This window comes from Camellia sinensis, chromosome 10 (assembly GCF_055761805.1).
Source record: "Camellia sinensis isolate YWXY chromosome 10, ASM5576180v1, whole genome shotgun sequence".
Lineage (NCBI taxonomy): Eukaryota > Viridiplantae > Streptophyta > Magnoliopsida > Ericales > Theaceae > Camellia > Camellia sinensis.
The window spans coordinates 42,075,389-42,084,943 of NC_138970.1; the positions used below are offsets into that span (position 1 = coordinate 42,075,389).

At 35.9% G+C, this 9,555-nt stretch overlaps 1 pseudogene; it reads right to left on the reverse strand.

Moving 5' to 3' along the window:
• Positions 1 to 7,602: 7,602 nt before the first annotated feature.
• LOC114320744 (secreted RxLR effector protein 161 pseudogene) lies at positions 7,603 to 8,109 on the reverse strand (annotated as a pseudogene).
• Between the last annotated feature and the right edge of the window lie 1,446 nt (positions 8,110 to 9,555).

Sequence of the window (9,555 nt, forward strand, 5' to 3'; positions counted from 1 at the left end):
CAAACTCTCGGGCAACAAGGTGAGCTTTGTAACGCTCAATGGAACCGTCGGAATGAGTTTTGAGCGTGTAAACCCATTTGCAACTAACAGTACTCTTGCCAGGAGGAAGATCAACCACATCCTAGGTATGAGTTTCATTGAAAGCCTGCAGTTCATCAGTCATAGCTTGTTGCCAAAGAGGATTTGAACAAGTTTCTTGATAGGAAGTAGGTTCATGAGAGGAAAAGGCAGTGAAACCAACAATATAATCACGGAGAAGAACAGAAGGTTGCCTTACCCATGTGGAATGACGTTCTAGTAGAGGAGGAACCTCAAAAGGAGAAGGTGTAGGGCCATTAGCAGACACAGGATCCTTAGGATGGACAATAGACGTAGGAAGTTGTGAAAGCATGGAGTCAGAATCTGTATCAAAGTCATCAGAAAACAAGTCTATAGAGAGATCAGTAAAGATCGGTGAGTGGGTGGACTGTGGTAAGTGAAACTTGGAAAGATTTGAGAACATTTCGTGTTCCCAGAAGACCACATGACGGGAAATACGAAGTTTCTTGGAGATAGGATCCCAGCAACGATACCTTTTATGTTCTATACCATACCCTAGAAAACAGCAAAGACGAGAGCGAGGTTCTAGTTTAGTGTATTCATGAGACAGAAGTAGAACAAAACAAGCAGAACCAAAAACTTTAATAGTGGTGTAGTCAGGAGGAGAACCGTACAAACGCTCATAAGGGGAAATATTAGTTGTGATAGGTGTAGGTACACGATTTATGGTGTCGATGGCAGTGAGGGCAGCTTCCCCCAAAACTGTTCAAGACAAGAAGATGAGATGAGAAGAGCCAGGGTAGTGTCTAGAAAATGATGGTGCTCCCTTTTGGGTCGTCCATGTTGTTAGGACATGCCTGCACAAGAGTGATGAGATAAGGTATCATTAGCCCGAAGAAAAAACAGAAATTCAGAACCCAAGTACTCTTTAGCATTATCAGAACGAAATATTTTAATAGTATGAGAAAACTGAGTGCGAACCATGGCAGAGAAATCATAATAAATCTGTTTAAGTTCAAATCAATTTTTGAGAAGAAAAAATCAAGTATAATGAGAAAAATCATCAACAAAAACCACAAAATATCTTGACCCCCCCAAGGCCGGTATGGGGAAAGGACCCCAAATATCTGAATGCACAAGATCGAAAGGAGCAGTAGACATAGAAGTACTGTTATTAAAAGATAAAGAAAGTTGTTTAGCAATTTGACAAGATAAACAATCGACATCTTCAAGACGGACACGACATAACTGACCACTAGAAACTAAAGTTTTCAAACAACTAAAAGAGACATGTCCTAAGCAACAATGCCAAAGCTGTAAAAAAGACAATGAAGAAGTAGATGCAGCAGAGGAAGCAATGGGAATAGCAGTAGATGATGTGGGGAGAGCAGTAGTAGATGATTTGTGAGGAATGCGAAGATGGGTAAGCTCGAATAGACGTCCATGCTTACAGCCTATCCTAAGGATTTGTCTCGTCTGAGGGTCCTACACCAAACAACAATTAGCAGAAAAGGTAACGATTAAACCAAGTTCACATAACTGACTAACAGAGATAAGGTTCAAGTGAAGAGCATGAATATGATAATCATCAGAAAGAGACACAATAGAAGCAGAAATGTGACCAGTGTGACAGACAGTCATATGAGAACCATTAGAAGTGCGTATGATGGGGACAGAGGATGATGATGATAGAGAAGAAAACATAGTGGAGTTAGAAGTCACATGATTACAGCACGCAAAATCAAAATACCAAGGAGAATTACCTGAAGTCACTGAAAGAGCAGTAGAGGGAGGAGTACCAGATTTGGTAAGCACCTATTAGATGATGGACTGAACATCATCCATAGAGAATGAAGGAGTAACGAAATTAGTGGAGTGGTGAGGAGAAGAACCCTCAGAGGCAACAGCAGCAGAGCGAGAACCTTGGCCAGATTTGGACTGATACCCAGAACGAGAAGACCCTTTCTTGTGGGGGGCTCCAGGACACTGGTGTTGGAGATGACCGGGAGCAGTCTTATGGCAAGTAAAGCATTCGTAAACCTAGCACTGAACAAAAAAATGAGTAGCTGGCAGGCCACAGTTGGAACAATACTAGCATGAATTAGCGGGCTGTGAAGATGAGGAACTCTGTGAGGATAGCATAGCAAGAACAGAATCCATATGCTGAGATTTGAGAGTCCCAAATCGAGTCCCCTCTGATAATAGTTCAGCAATGGCTTGCTCTAAAGTAGGCAAGGGCAAACGATGGAGCAATGAAGCACGTACGGGCTCAAAAGTGCTATGAAGAGCCATAAGGAACTGTAATAGTCGCTGATGATTCTGATAAGTAATAAACAACTGTGCATCCTCAGAATATGCCCATGTAGGCTCAGAAAGTGCTAGATGGTCCCAAATAGACGACATCTGGGATAAGAATTCATTGATAGACTGACCGGGTGTCTGGCGCATGTGATGAAGAGTCTGCAACAGTTGATATTGATGAGCATGGCCAATGGTCTGATAACGGTCCCTCAAGAAATCCCAAATTGCTTTGGCAGGGGAAGTAATTTGAGCATCATCTTGGAACCAGCCAAATTGGAGATGAATGAAGGGAACTGAGGTAGCTAGGAACCAGGTGATAATTTGATAATTCTAACTTTCTCATTCGTCAAGATGATTATCGAATGCAGAGTCAGTCTTATTCGCTTTCTGGTTTGGTTTGGGAAGAACACCAGTAATGATGCACCAAAGGCGTTTCCCTTTGATGAAGCTAGAGAGAGCTTGGGCCAAACTAACATAAGTTGACCTATCAAGGATAACAGAAACAGAGTGGACGTGCACAGTACGATCCATAATGCTCAAACAGTGCCCAAAAAAGAAAAAGATGGTGCTTTTTAGAGGCTGATTTTGCCAAAACAGAACACGCTAGCAGATTTAGCAGGCCGAAAATAGGTGGGATAGGGTCTAAACGGACCAAAAACATGACCAGAAAGGCAGCAAAGCGGCTGGTCAAAGTTGTTTGACCAAAAAAAGAGTACCAACACTAGGGCTGACGTCATAGCAAGGAGGCTAAAGTCAGAAACGCACAGTGCACGTTAGTAGAGGTACGCGCGGCACACGATAGCAAGAAGCAGCAGCGGCGCACTGTCAACCAGGGTTGATGTCAGCGATGACATCAGAACAGGTGGCTCACATTAGCAGATGAGGCCACGGCTCAAGATAGCTCGTGATTGGAGCAGAGGCGCATGAATGCGCGTAGGAGACGACACATCGTGTGCTTGATCTTCTAGCAGTGCGTGGCGGTGCGTGGAGACGATTCAGATGGCGTTGGCTTCGTCTTGAAGAGATGAAGATGATCGTATAGTCCAATCGTTGAAACAGGAAAAAAAGAGATATGCAAAAACCAATGTGAGAATGAATCAATCTGCTAGAGAAGAAAGACAGAGAAAAAAGGTGATAAAGATGAAGGCTCTAATACTATGTTAGAATAGTAGAGAGAGAGGAAAATATTATGTATTGTATATAGTCAATCTATCAATTACAATAGGAGAAGCCTGTATATAGAGGCCAAGAAAGGAAACCTATGTGTACAAGAATCCAAGAGTCCTAAGTATAATAGGAATAGATAACAACTAACATTACTAAAAGTGATGAGAAGGGTGATGGTGAAATTAGAAATGGAAAACGCTCGGATTCGGACGAGCTCCACTATCCCAACAATCCATCTAAAAAATCCATCTGGCGAAGCATTCATGATTCGAAGAAATTGCTAGCCCTGCTCGTCGCTTTTGTGGGATTGTTTACAAATCATAGCAAAGAGGAGCCATATCAGAAAAAGCTACTAGCCTTGATTGTGGCTCTCATAGGATTGTTCACAAATCAAAGCGAGGATGACGAGCCACATGATTACTTGGGCACGACTGGCCAAGACCCCAAAACTAGCTTGGCTGATTTGTTGCGTTTATCTGCCAAAGCACATGGTGATGGCACTCCCAGTGTCAAAGGTTCAATCGAACATCACTGAGCACAACAAAAAGGCCACGAAGAAATTAGGAGTAAAAACTGTTTTTAATAGTACAAGTATGATTGGGGGTACTTTTCCTTCTCATCATTCCTCTTTTCGTCTTAATAATATTCTTCACATTCCTTTAGAGCTTTTTATTTTTATTTTCTTTTTGAAATCTATGGAACCCTATCTCAATTTCATCTCAAGTGGATATTGGTTCTTTGTTATTTTCGTCACATTATTTGAAATTTATTTAGTATTGTCTTAAAGTGCACAAATCTGATGTTTATTCTATTTTCTTAAAGGTGCACAATTTCTATTTAATATTTAATATTTTCTTAACAAAAATTTAATCTTAAAATTAAAACTATGTAATTAGATTGGGCAGTTAATATCGAAAAATTTGTCAATACTTTGAGCAACTTGGCATTATTCATCGGCTCCCTTGTCCACACACAAAAACAGAATGGAATGTCGCCATTGTTGACATAGCAGAAATTCAAAAGTTGATCATGATTTAAACAGGTGAGGAAAAAAAAATTGATATCAAAGGTTTGAGTGTGAAATTGATCAGAAGGTTATGGTTTTTTTTTTTTTTTTTTTGGGAGAGGGGAGGATGGAATGAAATTTCCTTAATAGACTGGGTTATAACTCTTTATCCTAAGCCTTAATTGAATATTAATGGGACACACTCTGCTAAAGTTATATACCAAAAATCATTTTCCAATAGTTCTAGAACACGTGTGCATGTACAAATTGATAATAACAAAACCTTTGGAATCAAAACTAGGGCCAAAGGTTTGTGTATGTATGACATATTAATGTGAAAGAATTAGAGTTTCAAGATAGAAGCATTTAGTAGATAGAGAAATATAACCATCAACATGGTTGAAATAGCCAAAGAGAGTAGTGACGAGCTCAAAGATCTAGTGCATAGACACATGAGTCAGGAGAGGAGATTGAGTCGAGAGAGTAAGAATCCAGCAAAGAAGAACTATCAGCGTTGATCATTCGATAATTTGAGTAAAATAGAGAAGGCTAAGTGAGAAATAAAAAGAGCTCAAGCACAACTAGGACAATCAAGGGAAAGAGCATAGAAAGAAAAGAAGAAAAGTTGGGAAAAAAAATTAAGAGGAAAATGATTTAGTAGAACAAAATAAAATTACCTCATAGATAAAAAAAATTCAACATATTTTTTATTAAATTTTAGTTAAATTATTTATATATATGTCTATATGTGTATATAGATATTTTAAAAAGTATACTGTTTGTATATTACCATTTCTATTATATTTAGTAGAGATATGACTAAAAATAACTCTAAAATAGAGATATGTGATCAAAATTGGTTATGAGATATTTGGTTAGTGCTTCTGAGTTGGTTATGCGCCAAAATAGCGTTGGTTGTGAGATGTGCTTATGAGATATGTAATATTTGTTAGGAGATATGTGGGTAGTGATTATGAGATATGTAATGCTGATTATGATCAAAATATTATGGTTGTAAGCCAAAGGTATTGGCTATGAGATATGTGATTAGTGGTTATGAGCAAAGTAGTGTGGTATCAGCTAAAGAGTGTTGGTTATGAGATATGTAATTAGTGGTTATGAGATATATGATACTGGTTATGATTAATGTGGTGTGGTTATGAGTCAAAGGGTGTTGGTTATGAGATATGTAATATTGCTATGAGCCAAAGAGTATTAGTTATGAGATGTGGTCATGAGATATGTGATGTTAGTTATGAGGCAAAGGGTATTGGTTATGAACCAAAAAGTGTTGGTTATGAGATATGCGATTAGTGATTATGAGATATGTGATGTTGGTTATGATCAAAGTGGTGTGATTATTAGCCAAATGGTGTTGGTTATGAGATATGTGATTAGTGGTAATAAGATATGTGATGTTGGTTATGAGCCAAATGGCGTTGGTTATGAGATGTGGTTATGAGATATGTGATTGGTGGGTATGAGATATGTGATATTGGTTATGAGCCGAATGGTGTGTTTATGAGGCAAATGGTGTTAATTATGAGATGTGGTTATGAGATATGTAATTAGTTGTTATGAGATATGTGATGGTGGCTCATAACTAAGTTATGATCAATTTGATTTCAGTTATGAACAAATATGATTTTAGCTCATAACTATAAAAAGTGACATGTTTACTGGGTCACTTTTAATGATGTGTCTCAATCGTAGCCTTTCATTTTCTATGTATCATACATTTTTTTGAAAAGAATGTACTATAGAATTTTCCTTTATTGACGTATTGTGATTGTACATTCTTTTAAATTATATTAAAAAATTTCACTGAAAAAGAAAAGAAAAAAAAACCTAAGCCAAATTATTTTCTCCTCTTTTGAAACGTAAACCTAAGTTTTTTTTTTTTTCTTCCTTCAGCAACCACAGTTTTGTTACAGCTTTGATTTATTCCTTTGTTTTCAAGAGTGAACTCAAGTTTTTTTTGTTTTCTTTTATTTTTTATTATTGAAAAAGAACTTTATTGATAAGAATAACATACATACATATGAAATTATATCAATAAAAGAAAGGAAGCGTAAAAAGTATCAAAGCAAAACAACGCGATCCCAACTAAGTTGGTGCAGAGAAGAATGCCCAATCATTTGTTAGCGCAACCACCAAGGGTTAGTAAGAGACCAACAACAGTAAAACAAGAAATAACAAAAGCAATAATAGAAACAAAAGCTCACAAACAACCAGGACACCATTCAATTCTAGAAAAAAATTCATGCCAGCAGCAGCAACATAACCTGATCTATTGATAACATACCTGTTGGGGAAATTTGAGAATTAATTACATGCACAATATCATTAAAAAAAAACTAGCCACAGATGGACCAAAATAGAGCACAAACACAGCTATCAACAATTTAAATTTTTCTGCATAGATTTTCAGTTTCAAGCAAACAACTATCAGCATAAATAATCAAAAAATAAAAACATTAATAAACACTTATCTGTGCATCAAAAATCTGCATTTTTTCCACTAAAAAGCATATTTACAAGGCTTTCTCCTCCTCCTTGTACATGGCAAAAGCTTTCTCCTCCACCTTGTACACACACACACACACACACACACAAAAATCCCTTTTTCCCCACGTTTTTTCTTCTTTATTACAGAGAATTTTTGTCTGTGTTTTTTCTATTAAAAAAACTAACTGATGTGTTCACTTTTCAGCCACATATTTTTACCTATGAAATGTTCTAAAAGCACATTTTACTTGCAAGTACAAAAACATAATAATTTTACAAAAAAGACCCAATACACATGTAACAAAACACCCCAAAATGGGTTTACAATATCTAACATCTCCCCTCTCCTTAAACCAAATGTTCAAAAGTCTTCATACCAAGCATCATCTTCAATCTATTGAATACATCATGCTTTAAAGGCTATGTGAAAATGTTAGCAATTTGATCATAAGACTTGCAATGAAGTAACTCGACTTCCTTTTGCTTCACATGTTCTCGAATAAAATGCTAACGGGTGTCAATGTGCTCACTCGTTCCAAGGCTATTGCCAATCTATTATCAACAAAAATCTCTATGGGACTCTATTGTGGAAATCCTAAGTACTTCAATAGGTTCCTTAACCATATAGCATGATAAACAGTGGCATTAGCCGCTGCATACTCTGCTTCACAAGTAGACAAAGTGACAATTGCTTGCTTTTTAGATGACCAAGTGAATGCATCATTTCCCAAGAAGAAAGCAAAACCTGAAGTACTCTTTGTTTCATCCAAGTCTCTTCCCCAATCATTATCGGAGTATCCAACGAGTGCAAAATCATGAGTCCATGAATAAAGTAAACCATCATTGAGTGTACCTTTGATATAACGAAGAATCCTCTTTGCCGCATTGAGATGTGATTGATCCGGTGCTTCCATATATCTACTAATCAGCCCCACTCCATAAAGTATGTCCGGTCTAGTGCAAGTAAGGTACCGGAGACTTCCAACCAAACTTTTGAAGTAGGTTGGATCTATATTGCCACCATTGGTGCTCTTCCTTAGCTCTAACCCACTCTCTACCAGAGTGTTTACCGGATTGCAAGACTCCATCCCAAATCTTTTGAGTATCTCCTTTGCATAGCCATTTCAAACTCCCGAATCATACTCATCTAGAATTCCTTGAACATCTTTGGATTGTTTCCTGTAAAGATCAAATGATCAACATAAAGGCACACAAGTAATACATTTCCATTGGCATTTGTCTTCATATACAAAGCGTGCTCTTTTCAAATCCATTATCATAAAAATACTTTTCAATTCTAGCATTCCATGCCTGTGACACTACAAGAAATTGCACTTTTAGCAACCACTTTTGGTGACAATGCCAAATTTTCATAGCAAAAAGTATATTTCTAGCGACATAGTGATCAATTTCGTCAGTAAAAGTAGACCTTTAACGACGTAATTTACTATCGTTGCTAAAAATGTATAATATTCACTAGGAGCCCAAATTTTTGGTTGGCACCAAAATTTTGAAAATTTTAGCGACGAAGGTTAATTTTTGGTAACATGATAAGCATTGCTATTAATTTGTTTATTTTTGGCGACAAGAAGTTGGCATTGGCAAAGAATTAAACATTTAGCGTCGACAAAATTATTTGTCGGCAAAAGTTGAGATGGTTTTGATTTTCTAAAACTTGTTTCAGATTTCTTTTAAAAGACTAAAAATTAGTTTTGTGAAAAATTAAAAAAATCAAACAATTTTTTCGTTTTTTTTTTTAGAATTTACCTTTCAAAAAATTTTACTTCCTTATTTTTTGTATTTTTAATGATTTTTTTAAATATTTTAAGCAATTTTTAAACTTTTTAGACACACCTAACATAAATGCATTTAAAAAATATAATTTTGGGAAAAAAAATCTTTAAAAAATTCACTAAATATAAAAAACACAAAAAAAAAAAAAAAAAAATTTAAGTATATTTTTTTTTTTTGTATTTTTGTGTATTTATTAATTTTTTAAAATATTTTTTCACAAATATTTTACTTTTTAGATACATCTAAGTAAGGTGCATCTAAAAAAAAAAATTTACTTAAAGTTTAAAAAATATTCACTAAGAACAAAAAAAAAAAAAAAAAAAACACAAACAAAAAAACTCAATTTTTAAAAAATTGAATTCAGAAAACTAAAACCAAATACACTGAAAAGTACTTATCAATTTTATATAATTTTACAAAGTATATGAATTATTTTTAATTTTAAAATTTATTTAAAAAGAACAGAAACCTTTTTTTTGGATCAGTAAAAAAAAGAATAATAATAATAAAATAGAAAGTTGAACTCAAACCAAACAATATATATATATATATATATTTTGCTGCTAGGTAAAACTCCTATTCTCTCCCCACGATTTTCACCTTTTTTTTTTTCTTTTTGATAACTCAGGTATCCCCAACCTGCTGATTTTAAGGGAAGCCAGGACTAATCCTGAGGGCCCTGAAGTTAACGACCGGGCAAACCTCCAGTGGCCCCAAGGGGTGACTCGAACTCGAGACCT